Source organism: Camelus bactrianus, chromosome 31 (genome assembly GCF_048773025.1).
Source record: "Camelus bactrianus isolate YW-2024 breed Bactrian camel chromosome 31, ASM4877302v1, whole genome shotgun sequence".
Classification (NCBI taxonomy): domain Eukaryota; kingdom Metazoa; phylum Chordata; class Mammalia; order Artiodactyla; family Camelidae; genus Camelus; species Camelus bactrianus.
This window is the reverse complement of record NC_133569.1, coordinates 10,912,536-10,935,618: the sequence shown is the minus strand read 5'-3', so window position 1 is coordinate 10,935,618 and position 23,083 is coordinate 10,912,536. Positions and strand designations below refer to the sequence as shown.

Genomic DNA, 23,083 nt, shown 5'->3' with positions numbered 1-23,083 from the left:
CGCCAAGCACCTGTGTGCCTGACACGGGGCGGCAGTTGAGAAGCAAACTGGAAAATCCGGGGTGCGGGGTAAACCCCCATCAAAAGAATCAAGAGCTTCTTATGTAGGAGTAAGAGACTGGTTGTCAGAGTTCGAGGCCATAAACAGGCCGTGAAGACAGCCTTGTACTAGTTAGGAACACAACGTAAAGGAGCTGGGAGAGGTGGTCACATTCATCCACTCATTCACTGACAGGCTCACTGCACTTAAACCCCAGCTGTGGACTGCCCGGGGTGCAGACGCCGGCGACGCGGGGTTTCCCATCTCACGAGACTCGTAGGAGGAGGAAACAGAGAAGAAAATCCAATGATAGCCATAAGGAAATGCTGACTTCGCTTCATCTAATGAAATTAGGTTCTTCCACTACAGGGAAGCACCTACTGCTTCAAAAATCTTTAAAGACTGGTTATAGCTTCACACGCAGAGATTCAGCTCACTCTGGACAGAATACTTAGGTGGAGACAAATTTGTGAGAGAGGGGAAAGTGTTGATGGACTTCATGAGTCAGACTTTTCCTTTTTATTCATAGAGGATTATAACACACAGGGGGAAAGTCCGTGGCATTTAAAGCTCTGCAGGACAGCACATTTCTTTATATTACCCTCTGCTGGGACTGTGAAATCAACATTGTTTTACTATAGATATATTTCTTTTGGTTGCATAAGGTCTCTTTTTCTTCCCCTCAGGATTTTTCAACATTCCAGCCTAAAAATGAAGCAGTGCCAGAAATTCGAGTTCGTATTTGGGCACCAGCAGGATGTGGCAGGACTGAAACTGAAGAAGGTGTTTCACACAGAAAAGTGCAGTATTTAACTGTTCACTTTCTACCTTTCGAGGTGAGGTTATGTGCAACTGCTGACCTGGTCTGGGTCCGAATGCTGGGGGCAAGGCGGCCGCAGCCGGCTGCAGGGCTGGGGGCTGCTGCCTGGGGGTCACGGGGGTCAGGAGACAACTGCCATCGGGGGGCACAGCTGCTTCTGAGCAAGTGGCCGTCTGGGAAAGCCACGACGGTTTCCATTCTGGGCAGCGTGAGACAGTTCTAGAGTGTAGCTCCCGGACGCGGCCTTCCTGGTCTCCTGCCCCTGTGACCCTGGCACCTGGCAGCCGGGCTCAACACTGCGTCCCGGAGCTGGGATCTGCGTCCCGGAGAGCTGAGAACGCTCTGGTTCTCCAGGTCCCGGGAATGCTGTTAACTTGTATGAGAATAAATTCAACTGCTAAATGAGGGAAACTGGTAAATCCATCGGATAAGTAGAGCATCTACTTCCCAGCACAGGACACGGGCAGTTTACGCTAAAAACCCAGGTACTAACGGCTGCACAGCTCAGGGGACTATGTTCAATATCTCGTAATAACCTACAATGAGAGACAATATGGAAAAGTATGTATGTGCACATATGATTGCATCACTTTGCCGTGCACCAGAAATTAGCACAGACTGTAAACTGACTATATGTCAAAACACACACACACACACACACACACACACACACAGCGCCACTAAGGTTGCCAGCCGACGAGTGACCTCCCTTCCAACACTGTCACTTGAAAGGAAGTGCATATTTTAGGACTCACAGTTTCTTTTGGTATCTTTCTTTCTTTGAACCACAACCATGTGTCGTGGACATTTTCTGTGCCCTGTACTTTAAATGTGTGGCTTTTAAAACGCACAGACCTGACTTATAAAGCTGAATCCACTGGTGAATCTTAGCTTCTAGTCTCCAACTGTGCTAAGGAAAATGGTAGCTCTCGGAAGTCAGTTAACTGAAGCAGTGAGGTCTTACTGAAACTTTAGCCACAGCTGAGTTTTCTCATCCTCCCATGAGGCGGTTTCCTTAGGCTCATGGGGAACCGAGTTACGTTCAAAGATTTCCCTTTCGGTTCTTGAGACCACCGATTCATACTTCCCAGAGGAAGTCATCCTAAAGGGACGGCACGATGTCAAATCCAGCCCGCAGCCGCCCCTTTCCCCAAGTGCAACCTGCAGCCGCCCCTTCCCAAGTGCAAGCAGTCCTGAGGCTTCTCGACGTGGGTGCTCGGAGAATACAAAGGAACTGGTTTCTTCAGTGCTTTTATAACGGAAATAAAGGGTAAGGACAAGTCCCTGGGACATCAGTGGTTCAGCAGTGGTGACATTTTCCAGGTGCTCCCTCCTCCTGGAGGAAGGGCCGCGCTGTGCTGGGAGCCACAGAACCCCCGACACGAAATTGGCAACCTCCACCCGAGATGAGTCCTGTTTATGTCTAAGCTCCCGTCAGGCCGTCTGCAAATATCGCATTTCATACATCCTCAATTAAACACCAATTAAGTTTTACAGAGAATTTTTTGTCTTGTCACCAAAGATTTCTTAATTCTTTACATGTGTTCACATGAACCGCAAGACACACCATGTTTATCCTGTCGAGTGGATTTATAGGCAGACCAAAGTGAAATTAGTCCTTGGCTAAATTCACTATGGCTATAATTTCATGACCGCCTAGCTCGAGGGCCAATAGCTCAATTTGTGTGGACAACAGATGTACTGTAACCTTATGGCCCAGAAGAGACCAATAAATAGACTGGCTTTTTGAAATTCAAAGCCCAGGAAATGATCAAATAGATTCTGAAACGAAACCAGACTCGCATCCAGCAGTCTGACCCCTAATCATCACTTTATCTCCCAAGACAGGGACAGAACATGGTGGGGAGCAAAGTAGCCCAGACGCAACCCAACTTCCAAAACCATCTGACCTTGTCCTGCTCCAGCCGAGGGAGGCAGCCCCCGTCCGGACGCGAGGAGCACGCAGATCTTTAATCACTGTCCCTAAGAAATGACGATAAAATACTCAGGGGAACCTACACCACGCCCGCGCGCTGCGGGAGCTGTTAACACTTAGGGTGCATCTAACCGCTCCCACATCTGGGGTGCAGCAGGGAGGATGAGCATGAGGACGTGGCGTCTGCAGTCGGGTCCCGGTGCTGCCTGGTCCAGAGACCAGTCCTCTCTCTGGGGTTGAGCCTCCCCGTTTGCGAGAGATAAACCAGATCGGCATCTTCTCAAACGTTTCCCGGAAAACTGTTCACAGCCAGTGGGCAGATCCCACTGAAAAGGGTTCCAGGGCCAAAGGGGTTTACAAAGCGCCAGGTTGAACAAAGCCAAGCACCCACCTGTACTGCAGAACTCTCTGGAACTTGGGCTGCACCAGCGTGCACTGCATTTCCGAGACGGGCTGGCGGTGGGCATTGCTCTCAGTCTTGCTTGACTGTAGAACACATGCCCCGAGAACCCTGCTGAAGGATGAGCGTGGTGTGGAGCATCCCCCGGGCTGGACGAGCGCCGAGATCCTAGCTAACCTGATGAGACACTTACTGAAGCAGTGGCTGCTAACTTTTCACAAGTGCCTCTTCTAGTGCTGCCGGGACGTCGGGAAGATGCCTCCCCTCCCGGCGGCCCCAGACCTGGTGTCGGAGTCCCACTCGGCACCTGAGCTGAGACATGCTAGTCGTGCTGGATTTTAGCAGGCTACGTTTAAACACTGTTTGCTTAGGAGTCAACGTGAAATGCTGATCGCTAACCTCTCAACTCTCCTTGACTGTGAACTCTTAAGATTTTTCTTTTCTTTCCTTTTTTTTTTTTTTTTTTGGCCATGACACAGTAAGTTACTGGGTTCCCCACCCTCTTTGGAAAACGCTCAAGGTGACCACAGAATTCCACACTGGGGCATTTCTGAGAGTGAGGCTCCATTAACAATGACGGTAACATGCAGGGACTGTGCCAGGAAACCAGGATGTGCAGACATCCCCGCGAAAGCAACCTGGACGTGTGGCTTTAGTGGGCTTCATCCCTGAGAGTGGACGAGAGTGAATTTCCCAGCCCGTGAAGGAGAAGAGCCCTCCTGTTACGCAGGCACAAACCCTCACGCCGTCCGTGCAAGGACACAAGTCCTCCCGCACAGCCTCTCAGTCACTCCAGAGCTGCCTGCCCAGGAAGAGTGTGCTGAGCGTCTGCAAGCCTTCAAGGCGCCGGGGGAAGGGCCTGGGCAGGAGGCAGGGCTGGAAACGGTGAGGGCGCGCCTTCGGCGGTTTGGTTGCCAGGCGACAGCAGGTAATTATGGGCTACGCTGGTGACCGGGCTACATTCCGAGGGGAGAAGCGGGAGCGGTCCGTCAGAGCCTGTGGTTTTCGACACTTTTGGAAGCTGCCCACTCAGCACAGCGACGACATCAGGGTTGGGAAACACACAAGGACCAAAGCCACGGCGGGGACGGGTGGCAGGTCCCCTGCCTCCTCGACTCCATGGGATGAAACCTGCCCTCGGGAGCCTGGGCGGGGACTCCAGGAACCCATCCCCCCAAAGTCAAGTTCCAAAGGCCATCTCCCACTTTCCCGGTTTATCCGCCAGCCCCTCAGTTTGGTTTCTTGCCTGGATGCTGCTGAGGGGCCCCTTCAGGGAAAAGCTGAACCTTGAGGGGGAAAGGGCTTCCCTCTCGGGCTCCCACGTCCTCCCCTGCCCTCCCCGAGGAGCTGCAGCAGCATCAGGCAGAGGCTGGGGGACTCGGGGCCTCCTCCATGTGCACCTGGCTGGCCCAGTCCCGAGCGCCACGCGGCGGCTGCTGCGGTCCCCAGGGACCACCGACACTCAGGGGCAGAGCGAGCGTGTGCAAAGTTCACGTGCACACCAGTCCGGCCCCGAGCCTGTCAGACGCAGGTTTGCAAGGTACAGGGTCCCAGACACCACATCAGAGCCGCCCCCCACCCCTACTCGTCCCTTTTCTTATTTTGTCTTCCTCCCAGCGGCCAGTTCAGAGGGCGGCCTCCCAAGGAGACAGCATTCCATCTTGAGACGTTAGGTGTAGAAGGAAGTTTACTGCCGGCGGGCAGCGCTCAGGGGCCTGCACCTGCCACCCTGTCAGTGAAACAGCAGCCCTTTCCTCACGCTGTGTGCACACAACCACACACACACGTGCACACAACCACACACACACACACACACAAAACCACACACACACACCATATGTACACACAAAACCACACACACAACCGCACCGCACCCCAGACTCTCACACACACACACACCTGGATTAACCGTCTTGACACGCTGGAGTCAATTTCCGGGGACAGCGAACAGTCTCGGTCTCAAACACCCGGAGATGCTGCTTTGTGATGACCTTTCCGATGCCAGTCCCGCAAGTTATTCTCAAAATAGCGTCTGCCCCTCCTCCCAACAATCCGGAGCAAATACATACGTTTGAATCTGCAGAAAAGCGAGCCATTTTCCAGGAAAGCTGTGTCCCCTGCCCGGTCCTGGAGCTGCCTGGGGCCGGGCGGGGCGGCGGGCGTGGGAGCAGGAAGCCGGGCGAGTCACACCTCGTGCCATTTGGCCACTGAACAAGGTGCACAGTGGCGCTTTCCAGCGCACTCAGGTTTTCAGAGCAAGTTACCTGCCGCTGGCATTTCATTCCAACAGGCTGCCTTTTTTTTAAGTGTTAAAATTAATGTTATGATCGGACACACACTTAAATCCTTTTCTTTGAAAAGTACGGACTTTGATGATGAAAAAGCAGCCTTTCTGATGCCAGCGCCCCCACCTGCCACGCACCACCATTTAGCGCTTACATCCCGCAGGCTCCCAAGCTCCCGGGGTCGCACAACACAGGGCTTGTGGAAGCTGGCTTCAGAGTCCCTTAAAGACTTGGCAGAAGACAAAACAAAACAAAAAACTCTTAAAACCATTATGCAGTGTGTGTGTGGGGGGAGGCTTTAGCATACGGTATTTACTAGTGACAGGAAATGCTAACAGGCCCTTTGCTTGCACAGCAAATAAAAGCATGTGTTTTTGTATCTAAAAAATGTCACTGCTGATAACGGCTCCATGTTTGTGCTGTGCGGGGAGGAAGAGGCTGCTCACGATTTGCCTTGGGAGGGGTCTAACTCCCAGAGTCCAACGTGTGTAGTGGGGTGTCCAGAACACACGACCTCCGCCCCGGCCGCCCCTCACTGGGGCTCCTAAGAATTGCCTGTGACAAGGGAGAGTGACCGTCAGCTCTCTCTGGCCTGATCTCACAGTCTCCCCTTCACCTTAATGTTCCATTGGTCCAGTTTTTCCAGGTTATTTGAAGCTGGGCTTAAAAACACTTGCCCATGTACTAGGTTTGGTCAATTTTGAGAGAACTTTAAAAAAAAAAAAACAACCCTGAGGTTTCTTATGGCTAAAATTATTCCATGTGCCCAAAGATAAAATGGATAGAAGTGAGTTAGTGAGTTCCTTGTCACGAGATCTGCTGAAGATGGAGAACAGTGGGCAGGATCTTGCAGACAGAATCCGAGGGCGAGATGGGTGATTGGCTGGGAGAGTATGAGGACGGGGGCTGTGACAGCCTTTCTTTTAGGAAACGATTGACAGCTGATGAATGAAAATGGAACAGAAGATCTAAGCCTGGTCGCTGGACACTGAAGAACAGCACAATCCTCTTAATCATGGCGCATTTACGAGATCAGCCTAATTTAAACAAGATAACAAGATTTCCAGGGGATTTTCAACTAGGATGGTCTATCTGGGGTGCACTGGCTGTTCAACGGAACTTCCCTTCGGCACACAAAATGCTACAACGTTTCCGTGTTTATGATCAGTTTGCATCACATGATACACTTTAAAGAACTGTTTCACACTTTGTACAAAAACCCAGGTCAAGGTGACACTAGGGCATTTCCTCTAAAAGAAATGCTTCCTAAATTTAGCCACATTCTTTTCTTTTTTTCCCCTCCACTTTTTCTTAAAGCAGAGTCAGTAGTCACATTCATTATTAATTTGACTTGTACTAAAGTTTCCTTTTTTTCTTTGCTGAAGTTCACGTTAGCCTCACTTCATTGAAGTAGAGCCTCTCATTTTAAAAATATTCGTCAGGAAATCACACGCTCAAATTCAAATCCAATGAGGTGTGATTTAATTTTGCAAAAGCTCCTTTGAGGGTTTGGAAGAGATTATTTAAAATTCTGTCATTTAACTAAAGGATGATTGTCATAAACTTTATTTTGCAAATGGATTGATACTTTTTGGAATATCCTGCCCTTGCCCCCAATTTTTTACATCATTCTTATTTTCCAATGCTCTCCTTGGAGAAGAATCCTACCACCCAAAAAATGAAGACAAATCCTGACTTCTGCTTGGGATTGGAACACCGGCAGGCATGTCTGCATTCTCTGCAGAAGCGTCTCAGTGCCGGGGTCCCGCCCGCTGTGTGGGTCCTCACAAGCTATCCCTCCTCAACACCGCCACACCCCCCACCTTCCAGTGTCTATGCAGAGGGTCCCATCAGGTGTTGTCCGTTCTCAGAGGGAAAACAGCCAAACTAACAGAAAACCAGGCCTTGGGGTGGTCATGCAGAACAACTATTTTAAACTGTGCACTTCAGTCCAAAAGCACCTCTCCTGAAAAAGAGGCAAAAGGCGTGTTTTTTGCTCAATATACACAATATACGGACATTCTTAATCAGGACCTCTCATCTTTTGAACTTACCCTCGTGTCACTGAGGAGAGGGGTAGACCTTCCTCCTCTCCCTCATCTCTTCTTCCTGTACAGCATCACTGTGACTTCCATCATTACGATTAGGTATTTCCTAGCTCTAAAATTCTGGTAGGAAGAGAAAGATGTTTTCTGGCCAGTGACTAAAGAGTTAACCTTAGACATTACAAAGAAAATGTTAAATCTGCTGCCAGGTTCTTTATGGCAACGTTAAAAGCTAAAAGAGTCTGCCCAACACTCTGGAGCCTAATAACGTAATTGTAACTAGTACACCGAGGAGACGGAACGGTTCTAACACAGCTTTAGGAGTGATTTATCGACCCCTGCACAGTAATTCTTCAGCAGTTCATAGAACCGGGATTTATAGATTTATTCCTAACTTCAGGAAAAATTACCTCCGCTCTTGAACCCTATGCCTTCTTGCATCCATCTCTGAACTGCAATTAGCTAATTAGATCGTGACCCCGGGATGGCATTCCCCGCCTCCCATCGCCCCCCAGGGGACAGAATCTGGTTTTCAAGTCTGGACTGCATCACTTCATCTTTGGAAAGCTGTTTGTAGGGACGTTGTTATCTTTATTTAGCAAAGATCATCGTCAGAACGTACACCCTTTACGTGAAGGAAGAGGTGTTGCTCTTCATAACATTATATGCCTGGGATATGTGCAGGGGGGCAGGTTTCTAAGTGGAGGGGGTGGCAGAGGCTGGGGGCAGAGGTTTTCCAATTGAGAGCTGAGTATCTGAAAGCAAACGCATACATTTAAAACATAAGCTAACACTCCCATACACTGAAAATTACTGTTACTACCATGGGAACGGGGGTGGGGGTGGCATGGCTCAGTGGAGAGCCTGTGCTCAGCATGCGCGAGGCCCTGGCCCCAATCCCCAGCACCTCTATTAAAAAACTGTAGCAGAACTAACGTGAGAATAGGAGTGGGTGTAACCTTTTAAGAAGAGAATTTGGCAACACTAACATTTAGACACATAGGCATCTGACCCAGTGGTTTCACGCCTGGAAATTTCGGCTCACACAAGGGCACAGGACACATGAAACCTACATGTACACAGATGTTCATTTTAGTGTTTCTTCTCCAGTAACAGGGAAATACATTTATCTTGTCCTAAATGTCCTTGAGACAGGAAAGGGCACCTCAGTTACAGTGCCCACACAACGCAGATTTTAAAAGTACTGTTAGAAGCAGCTGTCAAAAACACACTGTCCAGCAAAGCCACAGCAGCAGGGAATCCCCCACAGCCACATCTGGGGGATCAGACAAGAAATTTCCAGTTTTTCAGTTACACTGAGCAGAGGGGCTGAGGCGCAGGGAAGACGGGGAACTTTCACTCTTCATTTTGGAACTTCCTGTGTGATTTCTTTTCTTTCAAGAAATATTCTAAGCAATATTCTTTGCACAGGTTAAACTTATTAAAAGTGAACAAGATTTTTTTTAAAAGTGAACAAAAAGGGCAACCTCAAGAAAAAAAAAAACCATGATATTATTAGAATACCCAACCTATGCGGCATTTTAAAAAGCTGAATTCTACAGACTTTTTAGGGCAATTGTCCTATGAAAGAGGCCTGCATTATCGTTTCACCATTTAACTCCTACGGCCTTTAACCCATATTTTATTTGTTTCTACCCCGTACAGCTGTTAGAATGATTCGACAAGGCGGCGCACGTCCACCCTTTGTTGAGGCTGGTGCCTTTGACTAGAAAAAGTTAGCGGGCTGTTACAGCCTCTTAAGAAGCTAAGGGAACAGTTCGCTGTGGGGGCAGGAGGCACATTAAGAAGAGTCTCAGACTCCAGGTGGACAAAACCTCTGCTCCCTTGGAGAGCACCCCCCTCCACCTGCCTCGCACGCTGATGTGCTTGAAATAGCTGCCTTTACTCTCGTGGGCCCGGGGAGCTTCCCGCTGCAGGGAGGGCCGGCGCACGCTTCCTGAAGACGTGGTCCCAGCAAGAACGGAAGGGGCTGGATTGGAGAAAACTGCTGTGAGCGTGCGGTCCCCTACGCTTAAGGGGACACACCTGGAACTGGACCCACTGAGGCAAAGAGATGTGACGGAGGTTCACAGCAGCCCGGGGACTCTCTCATCTGGGCTCAGCCAGTGGGCGCGGGCATCGCGGGGCGGCAGAAACGAGTGTGTGGAATGTGGCACGTTCGGGCTGAGTTCTGTTGTGTTTCCTTAACGACCAAGCAACGGTTTACGGGACAGTGCTTGGCTCTGCTGAGTCAGCGTCCCAGGAACAGGACGCTTTTGACTGTGGAGCGATGCTCGCAGAGGCCAGAGGACCACGCCCTGGCGAGGATCTTGAAGATCCAGCCGGGAGAAGGGGTGGCTGGTGACGGAGCAGGTGCAGACACGGGCGTGAGAGCGTGACGCACCCGCTCACACCGGATTCGCTCCCGGGGCAGCGGGCGGGCAGGCGGGGGCCGCGAGCGCGCACACTCATACGGTATTTCCAGATAGGTCCGAGAGGAGGGCGGATGTGGGCGAGTAGGGTCACTCCCTGCCACAACCATGTTTATCCCAAGTCTGTGTGAGAAGAATGACAGGCGCCAGCACGAAGGGAACACGGACGAGGGGCCCAGGAGCAGCTGCCTGGCGCAGGGTTCACCCCGAGGGGTTCCGCAGTGATTCTCCCAGGGGCTCTTCCCCTCCTTGGATGTATTAGGACCCACCTGGCAAGTCTCCCACCTTCCGGGCAAGCACGATTTACATGCTCTTTCTTGAGGGCATCCTCTCCTGTTAATTCACACCCAGAAGGACCAAAGAAGCTTTCGCTCAGGACTCTGGAGAATTTGAGTCCATCTGTGTGAAATGGCCCGTTGTCTCCCTCCATTCTGCCAGAGTCCTAGTTTTTGTCCCTCAAGAGGCAAAATAGCTGTTTCCAATGAACACAGACAGGTCTCAATGTCGAAGCTGCTGTTACCAACTGGGAGCATTTTCCCAGCGGCCGCTGCAAACTGTGGGGTGTGGTTCTCTGTCTGGAACACCGGGGTCTCTGGTGGGTAAGGGAGGAAAAGCCGCTTATGGGACTGCTGGGCAAGAGCTGTGTCTGGACCTCTCTGGAGGTTACTAGGTCTCTAGAGGAAGCAGACAAACCAGCAAACAGCAGAGACTTCATGTCAAGTCACCCTCAGAAGCCGTGAGCAACCCCAGAGAATGGCCTGAGCGGACTGACGGGGCGGGGGGGGAAGAAACAGGAAGGGCCCAGCCATGTTCTAAGCGTGCACTTCGGATAAACCAGGAAAATGGGCGATTCTGCCGCAAAGACAAACGTTCAGTGCGCGGGCGGGGGCTCTCCACCCTGGGGGGGCACGGTACTGGGCGGTTATGTTGGGGGCTCTCGCTGCAGACCCGTGGGGCTTTTCTGCAAATACTTTTGGGTGCATGTCCCCCTCCCACCCCCCTGTCTGTTCAGCAAGATCTCTCTCATGCAGGCTTATTATTACTGGGGTCTGCTGTTGGGGTTTGTCTTGTTAGCAGCCTTAGAAACATCCTTTTCTGTAAAATTTTAATGATCAATCCTGCACTCTGAAAATAATAAGCGAATAAACACATTCCACTGTAAAAAGAAAGCCAGAGAACCTCATTTGCACTGCAGTCCGCGGTCAGCCAAGCCTTCGTGAAGAATTTACCCCGTGTCTGCGGGGGTATTTTCATTCTAACCTTCACCCTCTCCCAGGCCTTCTTCTTGGTGTAAAGGCTCCTGCGATGTTGACAGGGGAGCCTCTCTGAAGCTGGCTGAGGAAAGGAGGGTCAGCAAGACAGGAGTGACACCACGTGCCCTTGAGCGGGGGACTGCCAGCGTTGCTTTTTCTTTCCCAAACGATTTTCGCTATGAAAATTGAGACTCAGACTACGTTTCCACAATACTTTCTGCACAAGTACCCTTTTATGTGCTATTAACCTAAATATCTTCATTTTTTAGTAGTTTTGAGGACTGAGATCCTACCGTATTTACACCATTACGTGGGGACGTTAGCTGTGTTTTTAAATTGTATTGTTACGCGGGACGCGGTGCTATATTCCTGAGTGATGAGGCTTACACAGTGTCCCTACCCTCTGAGACTCCGTAATGGAAGCATCGGGGCTAAGATGCCATTTATTCTGTGGCTGTTTCTATGGTCATTGCTCAGAGCTACGGAAATTAATCTTATGCCACTGATTCGAGGGGAAAGCAGAGGTTTAAGCAGAGGTTTAAGCCAAGTGGTGGCCACAGGCCAGGTCTTGATTCATGCTTGGAAGGCTCGGGGACACCAAGTCACCATCGAGGCCTGGAGGCCACTTTAGTTGGATGTCGGGTTGGTGTTAGGACTGTTTCGGGAGAGGAGTATTTCAGGGTGGGTGGTGAAGCTGCAGGAACGGACAGGCTGCTGTCTCAGATGCAGAGCCCCGAGCACTGCACACGCTGCTCAAAGTCTGGGACAAAGCCCGGGGCCGGAGTCCTGCATGGAGACCACCGCGGTGGCTCTGATGTGGTCTGCGCTGGGACCAGAGGGAGGGGCTCTGACTCAGACCCCCCAGCTCTCCACAAGGGAGCCTCTCAGCGTCACAGCGGGCGCCTGCCCTGGGCCCTGGCCTGCCCTCCTCCGAATGCTGTGCAGGCAAGTCGGGCCCAGGTCTGCTGAGGTGAAGCCACATAGTCCTTCCTGTCCCTTGAGCCCCTCTGTCACCTGGTGATGAAGTTGCCCCCAACCTTCTCAGAGCAGCAGGTAATACTTAAGGCTCAGCGTCCTCATGAAGTCACTTCCTAGTTTTTAATACCTCTTTGTGTCTGTTCAGGGCCTTTTTCCTCTTCCAAGAGCTAAATGTAAGAGTTTGCCATACGTTATTCCAAAAATCCTCATCACAGCCCCGTGCCAGGGCTGGCTGGAGGGCCATGCTCACGGGTCAAGGTCAGCCCCGTGACAGCCCTGCTCACACCGGGAAAGGCTCCCTCTCTCTGTGCAGCTCGCCAGAGCCAGTTATTTTAAAACGCTTCCAAGAGGCCACAAAGATAATAGATAATAGATAATAGTAATAGTAATAGTAATAAGCAACCTAAATGTCCATTGACAGATGACTGGATAAAGAAGCTGTGTTGTATTTATACAATGGAATACTACTCAGCCATGAAAAAGAGTAAAATAATGCCATTTGCAGCAACTGGATGGACCTTGAGATTGTCATTCTAAGTGAAGTAAGCCAGAAAGAGAAAGAAAAATGCCACATGATATCACTTACATGTGGAATCTAAACAAAAAATTGACACAAATGAACTTATTTACAAAAGAGAAATAGACTCACAGACGTAGAAAACAAACTTATGGTTACTGAGGGGGAAGAGGGGGGAAGGATAAATTAGGAGTTGGGGATTAACAGACACACACCACTATAGATAGATAAACAACAAGGTCCTACTGTAGAGCACAGAGAACTGTATTCAAAATCTTGTAATAACCTATAATGGAAAATAATCTGAAAAAGAACGTATGTACATATGTAGAACTGAATCACTTTGCTGTACACCTAAATCATTGTAAATCAACTCTATTTCAGCAAGAAATGCAAAAAAATTTTACAAAAGTAAAAACAGTAACAATAATGGCCCTAACATCTAAGGAGCGTTGACTCTGCAGGTGTTTTCTGCGTGTTCATCACATGTCACTAATTCAGCTCCCCAAAGACCCCAGGAGAGAAGGCAGCTGTTAGACCCATTTTAAAGAAGAGGACACAGAGGTGGTGGGAGGTGAGGCGATGGGCCCGTCACACAGGAGGTGGCCCAGCAGGGATTCCAACTCCCTCATTTGCTTAAAGGGATCAAACTCTTACCCAGGATTCTGCCCCGCCCTCCCTCACGAGCAAGGTTGCAGATGGTGCAACCGAGGACACAGGTCTCTGTGTCTGCACACTGAGCACAGCTTACTAACATGGAGCCGGGCGGGGCCGAGCACAGGGACACGGGTAGCGTTCAAGGGCAGTGCGGAGAATGCCGGTCAGGCTGGGGGCCGCCCGCACCGCAGGCGTCCTCTCCTCACCCCCACGGGGACTTCGCTCCACAGGCCGGGTGCTCAGTGCTGGGGTCACTGCCATTCAGCGGAAGAGCCCCAGTTACAAACAGGTCTGCCCCTGATGCAGGTGCCACTCCTATCACACTGCAGGGGAGGCTCCTACTTCAGATGAAGGAAACACTGCCTCTGAGAAAGAGCAACAGAGATTTGGAGGTGGGGAGGAGTTACCACGAGCAGCAAGGTCCCCGCCCCAGGCCCCATTCCAAGTTCCCTCTGTGCCCTCTGTCCCTGCCACCAAGGGCCGTGTCCGGTAGCCCTTGCCCTGCATGGCCATCAGACAGAAGACAAGTCACCCCGTGGCCCAGAGGCCCTGCTGCGTGATGGGAGAGAACAGGCTGGTCCAGGGAGACAGGGAGCCTGGAAGCCCCCTTGTTTGCACGTGGAGAGGATTTGAGGACACCACCTGCTAAACCCGGGGCAGACTTGGGGCTCCACCAGGGCTCCACCCACATTGGGGAACCCCTGCCTGTCTCCCAGAGCAAAGGGCTGTCCTGATGTAACCGGGCACCCTCTGGGGACACCGCAGGGCTCTGAAAGAAGAGTGGCTTCCAGAAAGCACGGCTCTGTGTCACCCCCAGGGGAGCACGCTGGCTCAGTCCTGCCATCCACAGACTCGGGCAAGCTCGGAGCATCATCTCTGACCCAGACGACGGGGATAAAATGGTGCCTCTGTCACGGGAGCAGCAGATGAAAGGAGAAAGTGGAAGGAGGGAGGGAGGTGCCCACCAGACCTCAGGGGACACTGCTGCCCTTAGAGTGCAGATCTTCAGGAGAAGCCCAGATGCAGGCCTCGGCCACACGGCCCCAGCCTGTGAGGTCACCCGGGCCCACACGTGTGAGCGCGTGGCCTCGTGCCGTCACACTGCTGCTTTGCACACCCCTCAGTGGGCTGCCCTCCTCAGAGCACTTGTGCAGAGGGAAACTGCTTTCTCAGCAGACGGAGTTTCAGACTGCACTGGTGGGTTCTCCGGACACACTCAGGTCGGTGGTAACAAGCAGCCTCGTGCCCTGGAGATTGGGGGCCCACCGTGCACCCCCACAGATGAACAGCAAGATCTAGAGCAGGGACCGGCAGCCAGTGCACCACGACCACTGCTAATACCGCAAGTGCCACTTTCTGGGCTGCAAGCTCCTAGCAGCTTAAATATCAAAACCAAAAGGGAAAAAAAAAAAGAAACCAAATTGTTTCCTGTGTATTATCCTCAAGTCAGACAATCTGGGGATGAATTCCCCCCAGAAGCAATCCTTCCACTGTGGTTAGCAAACCAGACGGCCTTCCCCTTTCAGTTTAACTTGACCTGATTAAGGAGACGGCGGAGGACTTGGCCACCAAGCTCCAAGACCCTCCAATGAGCACTCTTCCCTGACTACCAAGTTACAACATAAAAGGTGACTGCTTACTTCAGCAAAACTGCAGCTTTCAGATAATATTCTAAGGCTCTCAGGCGGGGTTCCAAGCACCCCTCCTCCTGCAGCCCCAAGTTCTCCGCTGTCCCCTCAACGAGCCCTCCCACCTGCTCAGGACAAGGCCAGGCACACACCTGACTGTCACTCTGGAGGCTTCTGTTTGGAAATCTCTCTCCCAGATGTCACAATACAACCGCCACCGCGGTGGGGGAGAACAGGGCCTCCACACCGCGCCCTGTGTTGTCAAAGCGTGTTTCTGTTTCCAGCCACTGTCACAACCTGGACATGTTTCTTCAGGAGCGCGGGGAGGGGGCGCCCGTCGTGCCGAGGACACCAGCACTCGGAGAGGGACTACGGAAGGGGCGGCGAGTGGAACACGCCCCCGAGCCTGGGAGGCCACTGGGGTCCCGGTCAACTTGCAGCCACTCTGTTGGAAGGCTTTGACCCCAGAGACGGCTCTCCAGGACGGCACTGCCCCGTCAGTGACAGATGCATGGAGCAGTCTTGGCGGGACCCCTGACAGACACGTGGAGCCCGCCGGACTCCAGGGACGCGGATGTAGAAGGGCCCGTGCTGTGAGCAGAGAGCACGGGCTCAGTGCCTGGAGACGGGGGCCTGGGCACCACGTGGGGCCACCCGGACGTGCTTCTGGTCAGTGAAGCATCACAGGACACAAGGCAGGGAAGGAGCCAGTGCGATGCCTGGTCTGCTGGGAGGCCCCGGTTCACGCTGACCATGCTGCCCCTGCCCTGGGGTCCCCAGGGTTTCAAAGATCAAGGTGGCGTGAGCTTTGCTGAGCGCAGGACGGCAGAACCAAGAAGTCTCTTCCTGAGGGAGTTGGCGGGGAGCTGTCCTCAGCGTGGTCTGAGTGATGCCCGGCGGGGGCGCAGGGCTGGACGGGTCCCCAGACGAGCCTGCTGGCGGGAGAGCGATCAGATGCCCTCTCGTGACCAGGGTTCAGGTCCATCGTGCGACTGCACCTGAAAGGCTTCGGAGAGACAGGCTTTCTGATCCGGAGCCGTGGACCCTGATAAAATCCGGGGCCAAAGCTCACCCCAGGGCTGAGTGGGGGGCTGGGCAGGGTTCTCAAAAGAGAGAAATCAGACAGGCAAAGTGAGGGACCAAACACACGATGGAACCAGGGCCGGGTGGGCGTCCCGGGTGGGCAGGGATCCCTCCGAGGCCATAGTCTGGGCGAGGAGAGGTCTGCGGCTGGTGTTTCCACGCCAGCTTTGTCATAGGGCAGAGCAGATCACCTACATTCAGACAGTCTGCTCCAGAAAGGGCAGTTTAAGGGAGGGTTTCTTCAAGTCTGGTCTCCTGACGCTGCAGAAGCCTCGGGGATGCTTGTAAAAATGCAGATTCCAAGGCTACACTCAGGCTTCACAAATCAACATGACTTGGAGCCAGGGCCTCGGAATCTGTATTTTTGACGAAAGACCTCCCAGCCATGCTTCAATCTTGGGATTTTTAGAAATTCTAAGCTTTTAAATCCACTGAAAGATGGTAAAGTGTAAAGAATTTAAAGACAGGAAACTCGAGTTCTAACTGTGGGTATGTGGCCTTGGGAGTCACTGGACCTCACTGAGCCTTCGTCCCTTGGTGTGTACAAGGGGACAACACACTGTCTTCACCAGGGCTGTGCACGCAGCTGGAGGTCAGTGTCATCCATAAACACAAAGGTCTGTGATTAGCAAGAACTGACCAGCGGGGCAGCCCTTAGCTGGACAACTCCTGGAAGGCTGGCCAGCCCGCTCTCACTTCATCACTCTGCCCAGTGGTCGGTATGAGAGCCCCAAGTGGCCAGGTGGACGTGATGCTCTGCAAATCCTGGAGTCAGAGGGAGAGGAGCCGTGAGGGGCCAGCCGTCTGAGGGGTCTGCTCCTGCCTGGGTGAAGCCAGGTGCATTTAAAGGGCCAAGCCCCTGGGGGTCCCGGAGACAGTCCTGGGGTTAATTAAGGGGGAAGAGGTGGAGGAGCTGGACGGGGGACCCGTGGAGGTGACGGGCTGGAGGGGCTTGGGAACAAAGGAGAAAATTGTTCAACAGGAGATGTTCTGGATGATACACGGAGGAAACGGTCATTATCACAAACACGGCTACACGACGTCCAGCCAGGAGGGGATGGTAAGGTCAGAATGCCCACCGCGATCCGGCTGGGGCTCAGAGAGGAGTGTGGACGCCAGCCACGCGGCCAGGAGCGGGCCCCGGGAGGCTGAGAGCACTGCCTCACCGCACCCTTCCCAGCTCGGGGCTTCACGGCTGGAGGGGCAGAGCCCCTGGACATGGCTCAACAGACAGAAACAAGGACGATGAAGCTGCTGGGGAGCAGGCCTGCGGGGACAGCGGGGGGGGGGGGCTCTCCTGGCCCGGGGGTGGGAGGTGCCAGGGACCAGGCCCCCACCCTGCGGAGGAGGCAGCCCGGCAGGAGGGCTAAGGGAAGGGAAGCAGGGCTTGTGGTGGCTGTTCAGGGTCCCAGTGGGCTCCTGTGACAAAGGACAGACTCCTCTCTGAACCCTGGCCCGGGGCCACACCAGCCTGGGGAGGTGGGTGTGATAAAACGCCGATTCAGAGTGTTTTGACAACTGGACGGAAAGGCAACGTGCGTGGGTCTGGAATCGGCCCGGCTCTGCTCCAGAGCTGTGACCCAGGACAAGCAGGTATCTCCTCCTGACCTCAGTCTCTGCACCAGTGAAATAAAGGTCGTGGTCTAGACGCCCCGAATAGCCACATGCTGCCGGGTTCCGGAGTCACAGGGTGGGTGCCTGTTACATGTTCAAGTTCGCCTTCCGAGGTTGTGAAAACAGGAAAGGATCAGTGGGGTGGTGGGCACGGATCTGGGCCTGGAGGGCTGGTGCCACGCAGTGGGGGACAGGCCAGCTGTGGGGGACAGGCCAGCTGCGGAGGACAGGCTCCTGCCTACCGGCAGCATCTGCTTCTGAGCAGAAGGTGGAGAGAAGGTGGGGTTCCCACGGGAGGCCGACAGGCCAGCTGGGAGCCAGGAGAGTGGGCAGGACGGCTGTGGTCCAGTGCCCGGCAAAGAGGAGGCCCTGTAAGCCTGGACCCGGGGTGGACTCGGCCGCTCCTGCGGCCACGCAGGGGGCCGGGGCCGAACACGGCAGGGAAGGCCCGGATCTTCAGGATCTGGGGAGGCGGGCCGGGCTTCCCTCTTGTCTCCGCTACCTCTGAGCCTCGAGATCTTGGGCAAGACATTCATCCTCGTTAGAACGTGATTGCCAGGTGATGAAACGGGGGTCACAGATCTACCCAATATTTTTGTGAGGATTGGACATGATTACATGCCTGACACATGGCAAGGATGGAAAAACTGCTGTAATTCTGCTCCGGGCCTGGGAACAGAATGAGGGTGGAACAAAAAGAACCTCAGTGGCTCAGGGTTTATAGGAAGGACCTGAAACTGGACTGGCCTCCTAGCAGGTCACCCACGTTCCTCCCTCGGACCCTCGGGGATCCTGAACTTTGAGGGAGCTATTTTTACTACTCCATTTCAGAGATGAGAAATCGAGGCTCAGAGTAGCAAATGCCTTACCCAGGCTCAGCGCGTAAGCCGTCGAGATGCGATCACTACTCAAGCCTTCCAGCTTCACAGTTGTTCCTTTTGTCCTGACACGCACTCCATGGGGGAGAGACGGTGCGGAGCATGGGAGACGGATCAGGGTGTTACAGTAACAACCACATTAGCAGAAGGACTTGAGAGGGTGAGACTGAACTTCTAATCCGGTCTGAGGCCGGAAAGCCCCTCATCCTTGGGAGGCGACCAGAGCCCACTCGGCCGCAGCCCAGGGAGGGGCACTGGGGCAGGCTCTCACCCTGTGGTCCCGCAGCCAAGGGAGGGGCACTGGGGTGGGCTCTCACCCTGTGGCCCCGGCGCCAACCCAGGACGAGCCTGTGCTCCATCCCCGTCTGCCGCCCACCCAGCCGCACAGGCAAGCGCAGGGCTAGCACAGCAGAGCTCTCTGTCTGTCGCACTTAGTGGGTGAAGAAGATTCTTCTGCTGTGTCCCCCCACCCACCAGCCGCCACATCTCTCCCTCCAGGAGCCTGTCCTGCACTTCAGGGTCAGTCCTGAGTCACTCCATGCTCTTCCCTCTCAGCAGACTAACCACCTCGGACCACTCCTTCCAGAACTCCCTCCCAAGCACAAAGCGTGCCTGGGACCCTTCCCTCCTGCTCCAGGGATCCCGGGACTGGACACCCACGTCCGGTGAGGCAGCTCCTGAGCCTCGAGGGTGGACTGCGGCCCCTCCCTCGCCTTTTCTCACCCCAGAATGCACTTGCACGCCCCCTGCCCCTGACTGTAAAAAAGGGTGACATTTTCTTCTCAAAATAGTTTAGATAGAGTCCTGCTGGAACCGAGGAGTATGACTAAATGATTTCTTAACGTCCCTTCCAGGCAGTGATTCATCAGACACAGAATTTTAAGCTGGAATGGACTGTTCTCTTCTGGGCCAAATGTCTCAGTTTTGCATATAAGGAAAGCGAGGTCTGTGGGGGTTGAGAGCTGTGCAGGCCGCCTGCGACCATGGGGGGAATGTGGGATCTGAAGTGAGAAGCTCTGTGTCTGAGGCTGGAATCAACGAGCCACAGGCTGTGTGACCTGGAGCAAGTGCAGTGGAAGGGAAGCCACCTCTTCCCTCTGTGTGCTGTTCTGAGGACCGTGCGACGTCACATTCCTGGAGTTAACAGCGGCTTTGTCAGCATGCCGCACGGTGGACCAGCCCGTTCGAGGTCACTGCCGCAAGTCCAGGGCAGTTCGGTTTCCGTCAGAGGATGCTGCCTTCTTGACGCTTCGTCAGTTCCACGGCTGTAAGGTTTTCTTGTAAACCACGCCCATTTGATCGCGGTGTGCTTCCCTTGAAAGCCCTAGTTCACAGCCTCAAACTGTGGGACTCCTGACTGGCTCACATGGACTTGTTGGGGTCCCCCCAGCAGCCTTCCAGGATGTCACAGTCACGGCCCTCAGACCCGGACTAACAGCTTCCCAGGGACTGGGGGCGTGCCCAGGTGAGTTTCCCCGCAGCTTCTCCAGCCAGTGTCAGGGCACCAAAGTGGACCTTGGAGATGCTACTTAATGGCTTTTAGCGGCCTGTTCGGCTATAGCTTGTACCTCCGAGACCGGAATACTCAGGTGATAACAGACACTCCAAGTTCACAATGGACAGACCTCTGGGAACTCCTTCAGCCGCAAGAGGTGCTTCACCTGCCAGTCTGTGGTCCACAGGGGAGAGGCGGGACTTGGCATTTGAACCTCGCTGGACTCTGAGCCCGGCCACCACCACTGGTGCACTGAAAGGGCTGACTGCGTTTCACCTGCCCCAGTGTTAATCCCAGGGCACACTGAGGCCTCACAGGTGGACCACCACCAGTCTCCACCCACCCAGAGATGCCAAAATGCTGGCCAGGCTGATGGTCCCGCCTCTGGTACCCTGTCCCCTGGGGCCGACTGGCTCTTGCCTCTTTCATAGCTGACGGCTGCCCATGCCTCCTGTCGCGCTGCGGAGAGCCCCGCGGCTCTCCCCCAACAATGGTCTTTGTCCCTTGAAGAACACAACTGAGAAGTCCCATTTTCCCTGTTTTCTTAAGCATAAAAAATGTTTTCAATTTCAGAAGGAATGGTGAGGTCAAGCCTACAACAAAAGGAGAGTATAGCTCTTTGCTCTAAGCAATAAAAAAGAGAAAAAGAAGGAAAATCCTATGAGCCAGTCCAGCCAACAATTTCCATGCAGGAAAAAAAGTTCAAGTTGGAGCCATGTGGTCTCAATAAAGCAGTAAAATATATTTTCTTTACCCTACACTTCATGTGCCCGTAACCCTCCCCGTAAATCATCTCCAGGCAGCCCCAAATCACCCTGACCGCAAATCACTTGGTGGCTCTGGTCTGGGGCGGTGGAATGTGCTGGAGTCGACGGGGCGGCTACCCAGCGCCCAGAGCCCCGCAAACCCGCCCGCCGGGCTGAGCTCGCACATGACATCATAGCTCAGCCATTCGGGAAAGAACTGCAGGGCCGCGGAGCAGCACACACCGCCGCAAACCACAGAGGGCAGATAAAGCGAGGAACAGCCTTGCTTGTGAAAACACTCGCCCATACCACGGGCAGCTGGCAGAGACGCGTTTAATTACATTCACAGAAACCCACTGCATCCTCAGCCCCACCGTCCTGGGAGCTGACCAGCACATGGGAAGGTCACTGGAGCCCGTCCTGCAGACGCCAGGAAAGCTCCAGGCTTGTCCCGCATCTCACAGCCTGTGCTCCAACTGGAGCTGTCCCAGCTGTGAAACCGTATGATCGGCTTTGAAGGTGGTTCCAAGTGAACTCCACCTTGATCGGGACCCACCTTTAAGTTGATAGCTGGAGGTGCAGAGCAGCCCAGGGGTGAGACATCAATTATTCACTCCATGATTAATTTAGGAGACACCGAGCTTGTCCTGGGCACAGACGGAGCTGGGGCGACCGCCACCTGTCAGCACATCAGAGGACCCGGAGCTGTGTTTTGAAAGTGCCACTGGAGCGTCTGTGTGTCTGTTTTTTCAAAAGGGGCTGTTCAAAGAGTGAGTCTATAGACTTTGGACAGTAGATGTACTGGGTGGGCCTGTAGGCACCTCAGAGAAAACAGGTTCAACAGGCGTTGGTAAAGGATGATAAAAGCTCAAGGGGAAACGCGGTCCGAGTAAAACCACTACTCCGAAGGGCACGTAGGCATCGTCTTACAGCAGCCGCTGAAGTGGGAATTTGAAAAGAGACGGCAGACTCTTCTATGAGACAAGACAGATGTGCCTGAAAACGCCCGCTGACTTGTCTAACTCTGACTCCAGGGAGGATGGTTGCTGCTAACTGTGGTCTGTGATTTTATCTCAGTGGAGTTTTCACTAGCAGAAAGCGAAAACAAGGGCCAGCAAATCCACACAACGAACACACAAACGACAAATGAAAACACCGTGGTAGGGAAAGCAGGTCTTGTCCCCCGAGGAACAGCGAAAACATCACACAGTTGGCGAGCAGCACACAAGTCTAGTGGTCACAGACTTTTCAGGAACGTGCTACTTTACAGCCTGGTACCATGTCTGGCAGCACTCTTCACCAGATGCCCAAGGACTCCTGCCCGTTTCAGGTGGGGGTGAGGGGAGAGCCCAAATGCACGCTCATAATATTTCACGGAAGCTCTAAAACAATGGCTGGAGAAAATGGAAGGCTCTCGGATTACTGGAAACAACCTACTGCCACTATGTGGGCAATTACGAGCTAGGACCTACGTTTTGAAATCGCTGGGTTCAGCAGAGCTTTCCCGGGGATCTATCCACACAGAAGTAAACAAGCGTCCCACTGAGCTCCACCTGGAAGTGTGAGCAGGACTATGCAAAGTCCTTCCCACCACGTGGACAGGACTCAACATAACCCACCAGGATGCTAAGCTGCATCCCAGGGCCTGGATCATCCTCGTCTTCATCCAAAGTTGAAAACCAACTCCAGCCCCCTTCTCAGGTGGTCCTCCTTCCTGGCCCTTGTCACATGCCTCGTCACCCATTTCATCAACTGCCTACCTGCCTGCCAAGCGAGAGGTGACGTCCACACCCCTGGGAAGCCCAGGTGTCAGGGTCCTAATGCTCATGGTGCAGGTGGATTGGGGGAAACCCCTCTTTAAAAGCTATGCAGGTTACTTCTGGACTAGCTAATTCCAAGAATTCACCAACACGAAGTATTTACAGAACTGTGCCGGCAGCGCTTTCCATGAAAACTAACGGGGGATGTCAGCTTTCCGGCTTGGTCTTTCCAGGGCAGACGAGTCGTCAGGAATGCATTCTTCCCTGTTGCATTCTGCCAGCCGCCTGCTTCCCCGAGAACACAGCCAGCTGAAGGCCGCCCCTCCAGAGGGCTTCCAGGAGGACCGGCGAGCGGGAGTGCCCCTTCTGACCTCGTCAGACAAAGGACTGCACTCGAGGGAAACCCAAGAAAACAAACGTGCCAGCAAACAACTTTCAGGCAACCGAAGAGCAACAAGAGTAGAAACACCCAGATTTCTCACGGGAAACACCATGAAACCCTCCCTTAGAGTGTTTG

General features: G+C 53.4%; 1 protein-coding gene across 4 annotated transcripts in view; it reads right to left on the bottom strand.

The window, feature by feature from the left end:
• Window positions 1–23,083, bottom strand: part of PALLD (palladin, cytoskeletal associated protein) — a 283,258-nt gene that overhangs the window by 170,341 nt on the left and 89,834 nt on the right. The window lies entirely within an intron of this gene.